This window comes from Bos mutus, chromosome 18 (assembly GCF_027580195.1).
Source record: "Bos mutus isolate GX-2022 chromosome 18, NWIPB_WYAK_1.1, whole genome shotgun sequence".
Classification (NCBI taxonomy): Eukaryota; Metazoa; Chordata; class Mammalia; order Artiodactyla; family Bovidae; genus Bos; species Bos mutus.
Genome location: NC_091634.1, coordinates 3,408,207 through 3,426,617, shown reverse-complemented (window position 1 = coordinate 3,426,617; position 18,411 = coordinate 3,408,207).

Genomic DNA, 18,411 nt, shown 5'->3' with positions numbered 1-18,411 from the left:
ATCCTAGTTCCTCTTGCTCCTGGTGTCTGTCCCCTGGTGGGTGAGGTTGGTCCGGAGGTTTGTGCCCTTATCTCCTGATCTGGGCTTTGACTGTTGTTACTGTGACCCGAGCCTGCCCTGGATATTGAAGCGAGCTTCCCCTTGGCTCTGTGGCTGTCACTGCCCTATCTGTGGTGGGGTCTGCTCCCTGATTTGTGGAGTAGAAGCCCCCAGATCTGTTTCTTCACTGTGATTCTGATCTGTGGTGGAGGCAGGTGGGATTGGAGCACACCCACTGGGAGAGAAGACCCTGAGTATTGCTCTTCTGGGGATGTTCACCTCGGGGAGTGTTCTGTGTGCCACATCTCATGCCTTGTGCGAGCTCTCATGTGACCCTGGTCGGCACTGCCCTTGGCCCCACCTCAACCATGGGTATCCCGGCACATGGTCCTGATGTCTCTCAGATGTTGTTTTCACCAGCATAGATCCTCAGGTCACCAGCATAGATCCTCTGAAGTCAGGGCCCAGGATTGCATTCATCATGGAGCTGGACCCGCTGTGGTGCTCTGGGGCAGCTCAGATTCTGGCCTGGCCCCGCCCCCTCGTGTAGGAGCCTACAAAGTCTACAGCTGCTTATGCTACACCTTCTGTGACTGGGGGAGCCCTCCTTGTTCATTCAGATGTTCTAAACGGGCTGAGTTTACACAGACAGCTGTGATGGTATAGAAAAGAGTTTGTGCAACTTCCAGTAGAGATATCAGCTCGACTTCCTTAAACTGCCAGACCCTGGGGCTCAGCAATGCTTCAGCACCCTCTGTGCATGTGGATAAACTACAGACACCTGCTCCCAAGGTTTCCCAGAGTCCACCAGTCTACCCTGGTAATGAGGGGCACAGAGGAAGAGGCAACAGCTGGGTTCATGAGAGCACCCACCCTAATGGAGCCCTTCATAGTGCCTGGTGAAGAGGGGCCGGCACAGGGGGAGAGAGGCTATAAACAATGGTGGGTCTTCGCTTTGGACATCACTCAACAATGGCGCTCTACTCTGTGGTGGTTCAGTCTTCCTCCCCAAGCATTTCTGTTTGCAGGGCTCCTCCCTCCCTGCCTTTCCTGCAGGATGTCCCCTCACAGCCCACAGCAGTCCTCTGCCTGAGTCTGCTTTCCAGACCCCACATTCTGGCACCCAGCCCTTGTCTGCAGCAGTGGACACCCTCTCAGGCTGGGTGGGCAGGGCAGGGGTCAGTACACTGTGTACAGGTCTCACTCTGTCCTGCTGCCACAGACTGTTGCCATATTCCCTTCCCACAGAGGATGAGGCTCCCCTTCTGTCCCAACTAGGCTCCCCTAGTGAGGGCCTTCCCCGGATGTAGAGATCTCGCCTTTCTTCAGATCCCCCCAGGGTTGCAGGCCCCGTCCGACTTCCTTTCCTATTCTTTTCCCTTCTTCTTTCTTTTGCCCTGCATAGCTCAGCAGGAATCTTTCTTGTCCTTTAGATTTCCAAGGTCCTCTGCTAGTGTTCAGCTGGGCTCTGTGAGAACTGTTCCATTTCTGATGTATGCTTGATGCATTTGTGGAGAGAAATGAAGTCCGTGTCTGCCTAATCCTCTGGCATCTTGATCCTCCCATCTCTATTTTATTTTTAAGCTAGTGAAGGGTTCATCAATTTTCTCTAAATCTTTAAGGATATTCACTGAGAATCAGATCAGATCAGTCGCTCAGTCGTGTCCGACTCTCTGTGACCCGACGAATCGCAGCACGCCAGGCCTCTCTGTCCATCACCAACTCCCGGAGTTCACTCAGACTCATGTCCATCAAGTCAGTGATGCCATCCAGCCATCTCATCCTCTTGTCCCCTTCTCCTCTTGCCCCCAATCCCTCCCAGCATCAGAGTCTTTTCCAGTGAGTCAACTCTTCGCATGAGGTGGCCAAAGTACTGGAGTTTCAGCTTTAGCATCATTCCTTCCAAAGAAATCCCAGGGCTGATCTCCTTCAGAATGGACTGGTTTGATCTCCTTGCAGTCCAAGGGACTCTCAAGAGTCTTCTCCAACACCACAGTTCAAAAGCATCAATTCTTTGGTGCTCAGCTGTCTTCACAGTCCAAATCTCACATCCATATATGACCACAGGAAAAACCATAGCCTTGACTAGACAAACCTTTGTTGGCAAAGTAATGTCTCTGCTTTTCCATATGCTATCTGGGTTGGTCATAACTTTCCTTCCAAGGAGTAAGCATCTTTTAATTTCATGGCTGCAGTCACCATCTGCAGTGATTTTGGAGCCCAAAAAAGTAAAGTCTGACACTGTTTCCACTGTTTCCCCATCTATTTGCCATGAAGTGATGGGACCGGATGCCATGATCTTTGTTTTCTGAATGTTGAGCTTTAAGCCAACTTTTTCACTCTCCACTTTCACTTTCATCAAGAGGCTTTTGAGTTCCTCTTCACTTTCTGCCATAAGGGTGATGTCATCTGCATATCTGAGGTTATTGATACTTCTCCCGGCAATCTTGATTCCAGCTTGTGGTTCTTCCAGCCCAGCATTTCTCATGATGTACTCTGCATATAAGTTAAATAAGCAGGGTGACAATATACAGCCTGAGGAACTCCTTTTCCTATTTGGAACCAGTCTGTTGTTCCATGTCCAGTTCTAACTGTTGCTTCCTGACCTGCATACAAATTTCTCAAAAGGCAGGTCAGGTGGTCTGGCATTCCCATCTCTTTCAGAATTTTCCACAGTTTATTGTGATCCACACACTCAAAGGCTTTGGCATAGTCAATAAAGCAGAAGTAGATGTTTTTCTGGAACTCTCTTGCTTTTTCCATGATCCAGCGGATGTTGACAATTTGATCTCTGGTTCCTCTGCCTTTTCTAAAACCAGCTTGAACATCAGGAAGTTCACGGTTCACATATTGCTGAAGCCTGGCTTGGAGAATTTTGAGCATTACTTTACTAGCATGTGAGATGAGTGCAATTGTGCGGTAGTTTGAGCATTCTTTGGCATTGGCTTTCTTTGGGATTGGAATGAAAACTGACCTTTTCCAGTCCTGTGGCCACTGCTGAGTTTTCCAAATGTGCTGGCATATTGAGTGCAGCACTTTCACAGCATCATCTTTCAGGATTTGGAATAGCTCAACTGGAATTCTATCACCTCCACTAGCTTTGTTCATGACCCAGATAATCATGATGGTGTGATCACTGACCTAGAGCCAGACATCCTGGAATGTGAAGTCAAGTGGGCCTTAGAAAGCATCACTGAGAATAGTAGATAATAAAACTTATTCTTTGGTGTCTTTCAGCTATATCTCCTCAAGACACCCAGGATTTGATGCCAAAGAAACCAAGGGTAGAAGATTTGTTCCCAAAAGCAAACCTAGGAAAATATGAAGGATTTCACCTCAGAAACTTGGAATTAACGAAAGACTCAGAACATATAAAGGCATGTGAAAGACAGAGGGGATGTTTATATGGACATAAAGAAATTGAGACAGTTACAGATGATACAGACATTACTGCAGAAAGAAATGAGCTACATGAGTCAAATTGGGGGAAACACCCATTTCAGTCTTCAACATCTGCTGAGAAGTGTAAGTTTTTCAGAAAAAATTTACATTGTTTGGTGAAACATACTTGTTCTCTGAAAGGAAATGTGAAAAATCTGGGAGGTCCTCCAGTCTCTACTGTGAATACTCATTCAAACCACTCTGAGCATAGGCTTCGATTAAACATATATTTAAACATGTCTGAAAACCAGAAATTTAAAAATGATGGGAAAAACTCACAATGTAATCAATTTGAGGGATCTGTTAGCAGAAAGTCATTATTCTTCCACCAAGAGATATTTTCTCTCCATTCCAAGGTGTGTAATGTTGATGATAATGGAAGAGATGTAATCCAACCATCATTGTTCAATACATCCCATGATATGGTTAATACGGAAGAACTTTCTGTGTGTAATAAAATGAGTCAGACCTTAAGTAAGAGCTCCAGCGCCAGTAATTACACAATTATTTATGATGGAGTGAAGGTCTATTCATGCAATGAAACTGGGCATAACTTTGAACAAGACTCAAACTTTATGGAACATCAGGGAGCTCAATCTTCACACAAGGATTCTAAAAGTAATAAATGCAGGAATATCTTTTATCAAGCATCAGGTCTTCCTCTAAATAAGAGTATTCATAGTGGAGAGAAAACTTACAATTGTGGTGAATATGATAAAGTTTCTAATGAGTCTTCAAATCTCATTCAACAGCAGAGGATTCAGAATTCACAGAAACAGTACAAGTGTAATAAATGTGGGAAAGTCTTTAGTAACTCATCTAATATAAGTAAACATAGGAAAATACATTCAGGAAGGAAACCTTTCAAGTGTACAGAATGTGCCAAAGCCTTTAATCAGAGTTCAAATCTTAGTCAACATCGACAAATCCATACTGGCAGGAAACCTTATAAATGTAAGGAATGTGGCAAAGTGTTTATCTATTTCTCAAATCTTAGTCAACATCAGCGAATTCACATTGGGGAAAAACCTTATAAATGTGCAAAGTGTGGCAAAGCCTTTAATCAGAACTCAAACCTTACTCGACACCAGCGAACTCATACTGGAGAGAAACCTTATAAATGTAAGGATTGTGGCAAAGCCTTTAGCCGGCACTATGGTCTTACTCAACACCAGCGAATTCATACTGGAGAGCGACCTTATAAATGTAAAGAATGTGGAAAAGCCTTCAATAAAAACTCAAATCTTACTCAACACAAGCGAATTCATACTGGAGTGAAACCTTATAAATGTAAGGATTGTGGCAAAGCCTTTAGCCAGCGCTATGGCTTTACTCAACATCAGTTAATTCATACTGGAGAGAAAGCTTATAAATGTACAGAATGTGGAAAAGAGTTTAGTCAATACTCAACTCTTACTAAACACCAACGAATTCATACAGGAGAGAAACCTTATAAATGTAAAGAATGTGGAAAAGCATTTAATAAAAACTCAACTCTTACTAAACACCAGCGAATTCATACTGGAGAGAAGCCTTATAAATGTAAAGATTGTGGCAAAGCCTTTAGCCAGCGCTATGGTTTTACTCAACATCAGTTAATTCATACTGGAGAGAAACTTTATAAATGTAAAGAATGTGGAAAAGCCTTTAGTCAATCCTCAACTCTTACTAAACACCGGCGAATTCATACAGGAGAGAAACCTTATAAATGTAAAGAATGTGGAAAAACCTTTAATCGAAATTCAAATTTTACTAAACATCAGATAATTCATACTGGAGAGAAACCTTATAAATGTAAAGATTGTGGCAAAGCCTTTAGCCAGCACTATGGTTTTACTCAACATCAGTTAATTCATACTGGAGAGAAACTTTATAAATGTAAAGAATGTGAAAAAGCCTTTAGTCAATCCTCAACTCTTACTAAACACCGGCGAATTCATACAGGAGAGAAACCTTATAAATGTAAAGATTGTGGCAAAGCCTTTAGGCACCGCAGTCATCTCACTAGGCATCTCAGTGTACATACTGAAGAGAAACTCTAGTAACGAAATAAGTGATGGAAGAAGTTTGTCCTAAACATGCATGTTAGAAAACACGAGACCATTTATATAAGAAAGATATGGAATGATGGAGAAATGTAAAAGAAAAAAAATGTAGAAAATGGTTTAATGAAAAATGAAATCTAAATAAATTCCAGAAAATCCATACTAGAAAGCTTTACATCAATCCTGTTTTCCAAAGTTCCTCTTAAAGAGAAGTACTATAGATAGTAATCCACAGTTAAAACAGATAGAAAATTGATGTTAGTGTGGATCACAAGTGAAAGTTTGATGTTTCAGATCAGATCAGTCGCTCAGTCGTGTCCGACTCTTTGCGACCCTATGAATCGCAGCACGCCAGGCCCCCCTGTCCATCACCAACTCCCGGAGTTCACTCAGACTTAAGTCCATCAAGTCAGTGATGCCATCCAGCCATCTCATCCTCTGTCGTCCCCTTCTCCTCCTGCCCCCAATCCCTCCCAGCATCAGAGTCTTTTCCAATGAGTCAACTCTTCACATGAGGTGGCCAAAGTACTGGAGTTTCAGCTTTAGCATCATTCCTTCCAAAGAAATCCCAGGGCTGATCTCCTTTAGAATGGACTGGTTGGATTTCCTTGCAGTCCAAGGGACTCTCAAGAATCTTCTCCAACACCACAGTTCAAAAGCATCAATTCTTCTGCGGTCGGCCTTCTTCACAGTCCAACTCTCACATGCATACATGACCACAGGAAAAACCATAGCCTTGACTAGATGGACCTTTGTTGGCAAAGTAATGTCTCTGCTTTTCAATATGCTATCTAGCTTGATCATAACTTTCCTTCCAAGGAGTAAGTGTCTTTTAATTCATGGCTGCAGTCACCATCTGTAGTGATTTTGGAGCCCAGAAAAATAAAGTCTGACACTGTTTCCACTGTTTCCCCATCTATTTGCCATGAAGTGATGGGACCGGATGCCATGATCTTTGTTTTCTTAATGTTGAGCTTTAAGCCGACTTTTTCACTCTCCACTTTCACTTTCATCAAGAGGCTTTTGAGTTCCTCTTCACTTTCTGCCATAAGGGTGGTGTCATCTGCATATCTGAAGTTATTGATATTTCTCTCGGCAATCTTGATTCCAATTTGTGTTTCTTCCAGTCCAGCGTTTCTCATGATGTACTCTGTTTAGAAAGGTACAATTAATAGCAATGTATCCTTGTTTATATTGACTTGATTTGTGATTATTTGAAAATGAATGTAATTCAACTCTCTAATTACTCCATGATATGCTTCATTTCTAGTGTGTATGTAAACTTATGTTTTTGATGGTTGGTACCTCAAAGATGAGAGAAGCCCTTCTATCTAAGGAGAAATCATTTATATGTATTCTCCATTAGAAGATTAAGGGCACAGTAATGTAACATGTACAGTAAACATCTAAATGGAGGTGTTTGTCATTCATGTCAAACATCCCTGTAGGTCACCATGATGTAAGTGTTCAAGGAATAATTCCACATACTAAAGATGTAATTATCAAGTTATGCTTTTAAAGGTTAATATAATGACAGTTCACTGAAATCTTGATGTGTTTTATAATATCAACAGAAATTATGAATATCTGACATATTTCAAATAACCTCTGATACCCTAAAATGTATGGGAAATGCTTACCAGAAAATTCCTGTAATTACTGTAAGCCTTCTTTCTTAAATGATTAGCCTCCATTTTGTAATCATAGAAATCACAACTCTCAGATCATTATATCAGAGGAATGAATATCATTGTTTATGCTTATAATCTGTCTTTTAATCAAAGTTACACAGGGGAGTGTAAAATGTTTTATTCTGACTGTGTGTGATATTCATACATGTTAATCAATAAAACTGAATGGCTTCTTGCGGTAAAATTGGTGTGAATGAATGAAGTGTTAACCTACCACCACCATTAACCTCTCCCATCTTATTTAAGGTTGCAGGGAAGAGCACCTAACAATAAACTCTTTGGTAACACAGTGGGATGGCATCTGTAACAGTTAGTTTCCTTACTACCCTTAAGCCTCAAATCATTTGATCATGTATTTCCCATCATTTCTCCATTGTACTTTTCGCCCACTCTGTAACTACGGGGACATTGTGACGGTTCTAATAAGAAGGACCATACAGAGTACTGTTGAGAGCTTCCCTGACTGGTCCATGCTGTTGCTGCCTCAGCGTCTGTCTGGGGAGCAGGCAGCCTGCAGTTCCTTGAACTCACACCAGCCAGTCCTGTGAGCACCTCCACTAGATGACCCCCTTCCTTGAGATCAGCAGTCTGGCTGAACCCCAGGTCTACTTCACAGGCCCCCCTTCAATGACACCCTCAGAGCTCACCAGATTCCTGCTCCTCTTGGTTTGAATGGACCTATCCACACTCAGCCTGGGGAGCCCACAGCACTTCACCCAGGGTCACTTAGGCCTGAACCCCAAATACTGGAACTTTCTCTGCCTAATACTAGCCTTGACCTCCCTCAGAAGTTCCCACCTAAATCCTCCCCTCCTGAGAGGTCTCAGCTGTACTGAGTGTGAGGGCTTGAGCTCTGGGTGTCTGAATGTGTGTTTTGGGGAAGAAACATCAGAACATATGGGAAACTGGGTAAAGACTCATTTCTGCACCTCAGGCCTGCAGATTTATAACTTCTCGGAGTGGGGACCTGACCGTCAGAGATTTGTATTCACTGAAATGATTCAGAAAGAATCCTTAGCCAAGTGGTTTCCATCTGTTCCCCATCAGGATCACGTGACCAGTGTCAGGAAATGACCTCACTGATGCCCTCCCAACAGAGTTCTGTGTTGGTCCTGTGGGAGCATCAGTGTGGTTTGTAGGAAGTGCTTCAGAGGATCCTAAGGGGATGCCCAGGTTAAGGACGTGGCCTCTGGTCCGTTTGTGAGAGCTGAGACCCAGCTTCAGTCCAAGCAGAGGCAGCAGGGTTGGTCTAGCTGGATTTGGACCGGGAAGTCAGTCAGCTCACATCGTCTGTGAGCAGAGTGTTAGGAGCTCTCTAATGGGGAGAAAACAATCAAGAAATAAGCCCACAGGCTGGTCTCCAGGTAGGAAGTGACTGTTCCCGAATCTCTCCTGAGACAAAGGACAGGAGAGGTGGTTTTTTTCAGCTTTTCAAGGTCCTTCTGTCTGTAGGTGAAGTGGTTGCAGGTTAAAGAGCTGTGCGGATGCCTTTGGAGGTATTTTCTCAAGACACAGGTGTGAATTTGCAACATAACATTCCCAGAGAAGACAGAGAAGGAGGAAAAGAGGAAATGGCAGCTTCTCAGGTAAATATCCTGTCCTGGGTCTGGGGCTGTGTCTGCTTTTCCTCCTGAAATGCCTGGACTGAGAATCTGCAAGCCTTTACTTCTCTCCTTCTAATATTTTTGCCCAGGGCATTTGTTATCAACTTATTTTTTCCTTTTTTTTTTTCTTACAATAGTGAAGACCAGCTCTTTAGACTATATCTCCCTTAGTCCTAGAGTCTTTTCTGCATTGTCTGTATCCCAGATTTCTATGGAGTATGATGAATTCTCAACATGAATAATGACTCTTAACTGGTGAAAACATTCCCTTTGTGTGAGATCAACCCAGGGAGGCATAGCTTCTGAGGATCCTATTGGGATGTGCTTCAGTCTTGGGATCTTAGAGAAGTAGTGATGAATTTACATGTAGATGCAACTTCAGACATTTAGAAAAGGATTAAGAAAATGTCCTTATAAATAGAATTACCTCAGCAGTCCAGAATTCCACAGAAAGTTTGTGGAAAAGATGGAGAAGAAAAATGTGAGACACCCTTCTCTATATCGGAGAAGGCAATGGCACCCCACTCCAGTACACTTGCCTGAAAAATCCCATGGATGGAGGAGTCTGGCAGGCTGCGGTCCATGGGGTCGCTAAGAGTCGGACATGACTGAGCGACTTCACTTTCACTTTTCACTTTCATGCATTGGAGAAGGAAATGGCAACCCACTCCAGTGTTCTTGCCTGGAGAATCCCAGGGATGGGGAAGCCTGGTGGGCTGCCGTCTATGGGGTCCCACAGAGTCGCACACGACTGAAGTGACTTAGCAGCAGTAGCAGCAGCTTCTGTATATTGGCAGAAAGGACTTTTAATATACAGAACATTGGAAGTTATATGTGAAGTGAAATTAGCATACAACTGATATTTTTTCAGGAGAGATTCAGATCACTGCTAACATTTATCCCATTACACCTCATGTTCCGTTGGTTCAGGTGGTTCTCAGATTCCAGCACTAAGATGTTCATACTTTTTCTCTTTATCTTTAATAAAAATCTTTGAAAGATTTAGTGAGGAGTGTGAATAAGCTGCCACAGTTAATGAGAAATCCATGTCTTCTTAGTTCTGTTTGCTTTGGAAAAATGAACACTCACCTGTGTTTAGTAGGGTTCTTGAGTTTTTTGAGTTTTCATTACTTAAACTCAGGTCTGATTGTTTCCATTTTTAATATACTCAGCATTCATATTCAAACTACTGCACAATTGCACTCATTTCACAAGCTAGCAAAGTAATGCTCAAAATCCTTCAAGTTAGGCTTCAACAGTATGTGAACTTCCAGATGCACAACCTGGGTTTAGAAAAGGCAGCGGAATCACAGATCAAATTGCCAACACCAACTGGATCATAGAAAAAGCTAGAGAATTTCAGAACAACATCTACTTCTTCACTGACTACGCTGAAGCCTTTGACTGTGTAGATAACAACAAACTGTGGAATATTCTTAAAGAGATGGGAGTATCAGATCACCTTACCTGCCCCCTTCTAAACCTGTATGGAGGTCAAGAAGCAACAATTAGAACTCAACATGGAACAACAGACTGGTTCAAAATTGGGAAAGGAGTATGTCAAGGCTGTATATTGTCACCTTGTTTATTTAACTTATATGCAGAGTACATCATGCAAAATGCCGGGCTGGATGAAGTACAAGCTGGAATCACAATTGCAGGGAGAAATATCAGTAAACTCAGATATGCAGATATCACCATTCTTATGGCAGAAAGCAAAGAGGAATTAAAGAGACTCTTGATGAAGGTGAAAGAAAGTGAAAAAGCTAATTTAAAACTCAACATTCAAAAAACGAAGATCATGGCATCCAGTTCCATCACTTCATGGTAAATAGATGGGGAAACAATGGAAACAATGACAGACTTTATTTATTTAACACTGTGGACGGTGACAGCAGCCATAAAATTGAAACTCACTTGCTTCTTGGAAGAAAAGCAATGACAAACCTAGACAACATATTAAAAAGCAGAGACATTACTTTGCCCACAAAGGTCCGTATACTCAAAGCTATGGTTTTTCCATTAGTCATGTATGGATGTGCGAGCTGAACAATAAAAAAGTCTGAGCCCCAAAGAATTGATGCTTTTGAACTGTGGTGTTGGAGAAAACTCTTGAGAGTCCCTTGGACTGCAAGGAGATCAAACCAGGAAATCAACCCTGAATATTGAATGCTGAATATTGAATATTGATGCTGAAGCTCCAATACTTTGGCCACCTTTTGCGAAAAGCCAACTCATTGGAAAAGACCCTGATGCTGGGAAAGATTGAAGGCAGGAAGAGAAGGGAACAACAGAGGATGAGCTGGCTGGATGGCATCACCATCTCGATGAAAATGAGTTTGAGCAAAATCCGGGAGATGATGAAATACAGGGAATCCTGGTGTGCTGCAGTCCATGGAGTCGCCAAGAGTCAGACCAGACTGAGCAATTGAACAACAACATATTCCAAAAATAGAATTCTTATCACATTTTTGTATTTTCTATAATATTTACAGGAATCTTATTACTAATACATGTTCAACCCTGTTAAATCTAAAATATCGCTCAACACTAGTGATAGAGATTTTCAAAAGAATAAAAGATTCAGAAGCAAAAGCTCTAATTTATATCATATCGTCATGTGTTTTTGCCCTAGCATGTTTAAAAAATACAGAGAATCAACCAGAAATAAATTATAAGATTTACACAGGGAAATCTATTCTTGATTTTATTGACATGAATAATTTTTCTCTATTACTTTTAATATGTATATAGTTCCTAAGTAGTGTATGTATGTGTGCATGAAAATGTTAACATTATATGATTGATTTTTTCTGTTTCTGATATTTTTGCCAGTTACCTCAATTGGGTAAAACATCCATTAGAATTGTCTGTATGCTGCCTTTTTTCTTTTTAGAGAAAATCAAGCTCAGATCCACTGAAGTAAATCTCCCAAGCTCTACCATTTCCTGAATATTTGACCAAATATTCAAAACAATTTTGGATAGCATTATTATTGATGTAAAATTATTTATGTGGCTCATTCAAGATTGAAAAGTAAAAAAGTGTTAGATATATAGTATATAAATAATCTAAAGGATTGTTGTTTTCTAGGTTTGCTGATCTATTAAACCTGTAAAATCTGTATAATGCTTTAAGTTCAATCTTAACTATGATTTCTTACATGGCTATTTCATTTCTGTGCCATTCACAATGGCCACTTATGAACCAGATATGTAGTTAAAATTCAGCTTGTTTTGGCTCCTTCAGCTCCATAGGAGCCAAAATCCTTGGTCTCCTATATTTTTACATTCTGATCAGTTTTATATCAAAATCATCTATTCAGTTCAGTTCAGTTCAGTTCAGTAGCTCAGTCGTGTCCGACTCTGGGACCCCATGAATCGCAGCACGCCAGGCCTCCCTGTCCATCACAAACTCCCGGAGTTCACTCAGACTCACTTCCATCAAGTTGGTGATGCCATCCATCTCCTCCTCTGTTGTCCCCTTTTCCTCCTGCCCCCAATCCCTCCCAGCATCAGAGTCTTTTCCAATGAGTCAACTTTTTGCATGAGATGGCCAAAGTACTGGAGTTTCAGCTTTAGCATCATTCCTTCCAAAGAACACCCAGGGCTGATCTCCTTTAGAATGGACTGGTTGGATCTCCTTGCAGTCCAAGGGACTCTCAAGAGTCTTCAACACCACAGTTCAAAAGCATCAATTCTTCAGCACTCAGCTTTCTTCACAGTCCAACTCTCATATCCATACATGACTTTATCTAAAAGATCTAATATAACATGCTTGAATGAACATATGTTTGGTAAGAAGGAGATAATTAGCAGGTATCCCAGACCTATGAAAATGCTTTGTTCATATATTTCAGATTACTTCTAGCAAAAAGTAATCGTTAGGTTTTTTTGTCTACTTCCTTCAAGGGGTGTTTGAACCATGTATAATTTAATCACAAAGGTTTAGTTGATATGTTGGTGATTCTTTGCATATTTTACAACTTTTAATTTTTTTTCTTTACTTATAAAGTAAGATTGCTTTTGTTCTAAAGAAAGGGTTACAGCCTTGATATCTTGTCTATATATATCAGCAATTTGTTAATAACATGCTAAATTTCTAAACTGGGATAAAAATGCTTATTCATTTTAATTTTTCATTAGAGTTTTTTAGGAATGATTTTTTCCATTTTCTGTGATTATCTCCTGGCTTGCAACCCAGGAGAAAATGGTTGCTTTCTACATGTGCACAGTCACAAGCAAAAAATATAACTTAGAAGGATTATTTTTTAATAGAACATATAAGTTGTATTCAGACTTCTGGGCAAAAAAATTTCTCTTATTTAGCTGTTCCATATGAGTTCGATTGCTTTTTGATGATAAGTTCCCCCAAATTTGTTACTTCTAATTTTGTTTTTACCTGACCTATATTTCATGAATGTAAATGACAATTGTGACTAAGTACAATTAATATGGCATTGAATTCAAATATGAATCTCCCGTATATCTATTGCTAATAAAATGATATGTTTAATTATTACCCATAATCTATGTGTAACTTATAAACTTATTTTCCTTCTTGATTATTGATCATTTTATGATTTGTTATGCCTTGGTGAGGAGTTACAGAAATACTTTTAAATTTACAGTTTTTTCCCTGCATCTTTTAAAATTTATTTTCTCTTTATATTTTTTCAATTATTAAAGTATGATAACACATTTACAGAAGACTTGGAAAATACAGAACAAAGTTACATACAGGTCCACTATATATTACAATTATTTTTCTACATAGATAAATTAAGATTTTTAGTTGGAGTTTCACTATCAAACTTTCAAAAATTAATAGAATGAGCAGACAGAAGTAGAAGGGTGTTTGTTGTTGTTCAGCCACTAAATTGTGTCCAACTCTGCAACTCCATGAACTGCAGCACTCCGGGCTTTCCTGTCCTTCACTATCTCCTGAAGTCTCCTCAAACTCGTGTCCATTGAGTCAGTGATGACCTGACAAGTGCTGTGAACCAATTCAACATAATTAAGTTTTTTTTTTTATTACACAATTTTCACACAGCAGCAGTATACAAATTCTATTAAAGTTCCCATAGACGATAAACTAGGAGCCACTGGAATATACCAAGGGACATGAAACAAGGTGCAAAAATTTCACGGTTTAAAGGGATTGAAATCATACAGAAGCTGTTCTCTTATTACTGTGGAATTATCTTAGCAATCAATATCAACAGATACTTGAAAATAGCCCACATATTTTCAAGTGCAATGAAACATCTACCAAGACAGATCTTTGACTTAGCCATTGAAAGTCTCAATAATTTAAAACACTGAAAAAGCACAGAGTGATTGCAGAGAAGAAAGTGAGAAGAGGTGAGGGAGTGACGTAATTTTATTCTCTTTTCACTGTTTAAGGAACTTCCACCCCGTCCTCCAGCCTGGCTGTTAACAATCTACCTGGCCAGCACCAGGGTAGGAGGGTTTCCGTTTCTCCACAACCTCTCAGCACTTATTGTTTGTAGACTTTTACACAAAGGCCATTCTGAATGGGGTGAGATGGTACCGCATTGTAATTTTGACTTGGATTTAAAATTTCATGATGTTGAAACATTTCCATGTGATTTTTAAAAAAAGAAAAGAAAAATCAGTGTGAGTAAAACTGACCTCTGGGGATTGGCCTCTTGACCCTCTGTCCGATTTTGAATTCTTTTTCCAGGACCTGCCCGAAGACATCTGTTGAGGACAGGGGTTTTTTCCTTACGTCCTCCTGGCCTGGTGAATCATAAGCACCGGTTTTCAGTTGTAGTTACCAATAGCTGCCACAAGGAGGCAGCATTTCTTCAAGCTCCACTTTTTTTTTTTTTTTTTTCTTTCGTTATTTCGTTTTTATTTTCTATTGGGGTAGAGTTGATTTCCGTTGTTGTGCTTGTTTTAGGTTTACAGGAACTTGATTCAGTTGTACATAGACGTATATACTTCTTGAGGTCTTTTCCGTATAGGTTCTTCAGAGTGTTCAGTAGACTTCCCTGTGCTATTCAGTCGGTCCTTTCGGATTATCTAGCTGATAATAAGTAGTGTGTATATGTTAATCCCAAACTCTTAATGTCTCCCTTCCCCTACCCTTTTTTTTTTTTTTAACAATCATTAATTGGTTTTCTAATCTGTGAGTCTGTTTATAAATTAATTCATTTGAATTAGTTTATGGTCGGAGAAGGCAATGGCACCCCACTCCAGTACACTTGCCTGAAAAATCCCATGGATGGAGGAGTCTGGCAGGCTGCGGTCCATGGGGTCGCTAAGAGTCGGACAGGACTGAGCGACTTCACTTTCACTTTTCACTTTCATGCATTGGAGAAGGAAATGGCAACCCACTCCAGTGTTCTTGCCTGGAGAATCCCAGGGACAGGGGAGCCTGGTGGGCTGCCATCTCTGGGGTCGCACAGAGTCGGACACGACTGAAGCGACTTAGCAGCAGCAGCAGCATGGTCCCACCTGTAAGTGAAATGATATTTCTCTTTCCCTCTCTGACTGACTTCACTGAGTAGGCCATCCATGCTGCTGACAATGGCATTTTTTTTATGTTCGTTTTGCTGGCTGTGTGTATTCCAGTGTCTAGGTGGACCTTCATTTCTCTATCGATGGACAGTTGGTTGATGCTCTGTCTTGGATATTGTCAATAGCGCTGCCCTGAAAAAAGAGGTGTATATATCACTTTAAATGATGATTTTCTCAGAATTTAAGGCAAGGAGTTAAAAATTATGTGGAAACTCCATATTTAGTGTTTTAAGGAACGTCTATACTGTTTTCCTTTGTGGCTGTACCCACCCATTTCCATCCCCGCCCATAGTGTTGGAGGATTTCCTATTCCCCATGCCCTCGGTAGCGTTTAATTTTTGAGGCTCTTTTGAAAGATGGCCATTCTGTGGGGTGTCAGATAATACCTCGTTGTAGTTTTTATTTCATTTCTCTAATAATTATTGATGCTGAGTATCTTTTAATGTGCTTAGTGGCCTTTTGTATGCCTTCTTTGGAGCTGTGTGTATTTAGATCTTTGGCCTGTTTTTCTATTGGGTCTTTTGTTGGTTTTTTTGTTTTTTGTTTTTTTGAGCTGCATGAGCAGTTTACATGTTTTGGAGATGAAGTCCAAAAGTCTTTTCAAAGATGGCCATTCTGAGGGGTGTGAGCTGATAACTTGTTCCAGGGAAATTCCTGCCCTAAACCCTCCCCTCCTGAGAGGTCTCAGCTGTGCTGAGTGTGACAGCTGAAGCTCAGGGCTCCTGAGTGTGGGTCTTTGGGGAAGAGGCATCAGAACAAACAGGGAGCTTGTTGAAGACTCATTTCATGGCTCCACCTCAGACCTGCAGATTCATAACCTCTTCAAGTGGGGCTCTGACCTCATGGGATTGTATATACTGAAATGGTCCAGAAACAATCTTTAAAGTGAAGTGAAAGTTGCTCACTTGTGTTCAACTCTTTGCGACCCCAGGGACTATACAGTCCATGGAATTCTCCAGGCCAGAATACTGGAGTGGGCAGCCATTCCCTTCTCCAGGGAATCTTCCCAAGCCAGGGATCGAACCAGGTCTCCCACATTGCAGGCAGATTCTTTACCAGCTGAGCCATCAGGGAAGCCAAAACAATCTTTAGCCAAGTGGTTTCCATCTGTTTCTCATCAGGATCATGTGACCAGTGTCAGGCAGTGACCTCCCCAGTGCCCACCCCACAGAGTTCTGTGTTGGTCCTGTGGGAGCATCAGTGTGGTGTGTAGGAAGTGCTCCAGGGGATTCTACAGGGAGGCCCCGATTAAGGACGAGGCTCCTGGTCCATTTGTGAGAGCTGAGGCCTGGCTTCAGTCCGCAGAGAGGCAACAAGTTCTGCTCTGCATGGGCTTCAAAGGGGCAAGTCAGTGCAGCCCACACACCCCGTGTTAGCAGAATTTGGGGGGATTTATATGAAGAAAGAAGTGTAGACAATGACAACAACAATTCCTAGATTGGTCTCCACGGAGGAGCTGATTGTCCTGAATCTCTCCTGAGACGAAGGACAGGAGAGGTTGGCCCTTCCAGCTTTTCAAGGTCCTTCTGCCCGTGGGGATGTTGGGAGCAGGCGAAGGAGCTGTGCTGACACCTCTGAAGGTGTAATCTCACGATGCTGAGGTGATTCTTACCCATAACCTTGAGGAGAAAACGACCCAGGGCAGGAGGAAAAAGAGGAGGAAATGGCAGCTTCTCAGATAAATGTCCTGATCCAGATCCAGGAGAGAAGCTGTGTCTGTTTTTTCTTCCTTAAATGCCCTGGATTGAAAACATACACATTTTAAATTCTCTGTTTCTGATATTCTTGCCTGGTGAGGTGGTTTTCAACTATTAAATACTGTTTTTTCTTTTATTTTTATGAGTCACAATGAGGCTCTTCTCTCTCCATGACCCTCTTCTCCTTGTCTGCCTCCAGGCTCCCTGCAGGCCATGAAGTATTCCCAGTGTGAATTAACAGCTTTCACTTATTCAAAATATTCCCTTTTGGAAAGATCAACAAGGGAAGGCGTTAATATCCAAAATTCCCCTTGGGATGGGGTGGGGTGTTGGGATTTTAGTGAATAACAGGAAAGTGGAGTCATTTCCTTATATCAGGATACAACTTCAGCTCTTTAGAGGAAGATTTAGAAAATGCACATATAAGCGGGATGACCTTGACTAGGTCCAGCGAGTCAAAGCTATAGTTTTTCCAGTAGTCATGTTATGGATGTAAGAGCTGGACTGTAAAGAAAACTAAAAGCCAAAGAATTGATGTTTTTGAACTGTGGTGTTGGAGAAGACTCTTGAGAGTCCCTTGGACTGCAAGGAGATCCAACCAGTCAATCCTAAAGGAAATCAACCCTGAACATTCATTGGAAGGACTGATGCTGAAGCTCCAATACTTTAGCCACCTAATGCTGACTCACTGGAAAAGACCCTGATGTTGGGAAAGATTGAAGGTAGGAGGAGAAGGGGATGGATGACAGAGGATAAGATGATTGGATGGCATCACTGACTCAATGGACATGAGTTCGAGCAAGTTCCAGGAATTGGTGATGGACAGGGAAGCCTGGCTTGCTGCAGTCCATGGGGTCGCAAAGAGTTGGATACAACTGAGTGACTAAACTGAACAGTAAACCTTAATGGTCTAGAATTCCTTAGAAACTTCTGAAAAAAAATCAGTATTCTCTACATGGTAAGAAAGGTTTGCTGTTTAAATACACAATTAGGGATACAGAACAGGGACGTTACATATGGGGTAAGAATGCATAAAACTGAAACTTTTTCAAGATACATTGAGATTTCCTTATTTTTGCCGAAAGTACCCAAGCAGTGACCATGTGTCTTCTTGAGTGTTTCTCTCACCTGACACCAGCTTATCCCATTACAACTGATGGTCACCGATTCGGGCATTTTCTGCTAGATTCCCACACCATCAAGTTTCATATTTTTTCTGTTTATCTTTAATAAAATCTTGGAAAGACATAGTAAGGGAGGTGCACAATCCAAAAAAGTTAAGGTGGAAACTCCGTTTTCCTCCTAGTGTCTCTTTGCTGCTAGTTGGCTCTGAAATACGAGCACTCAAT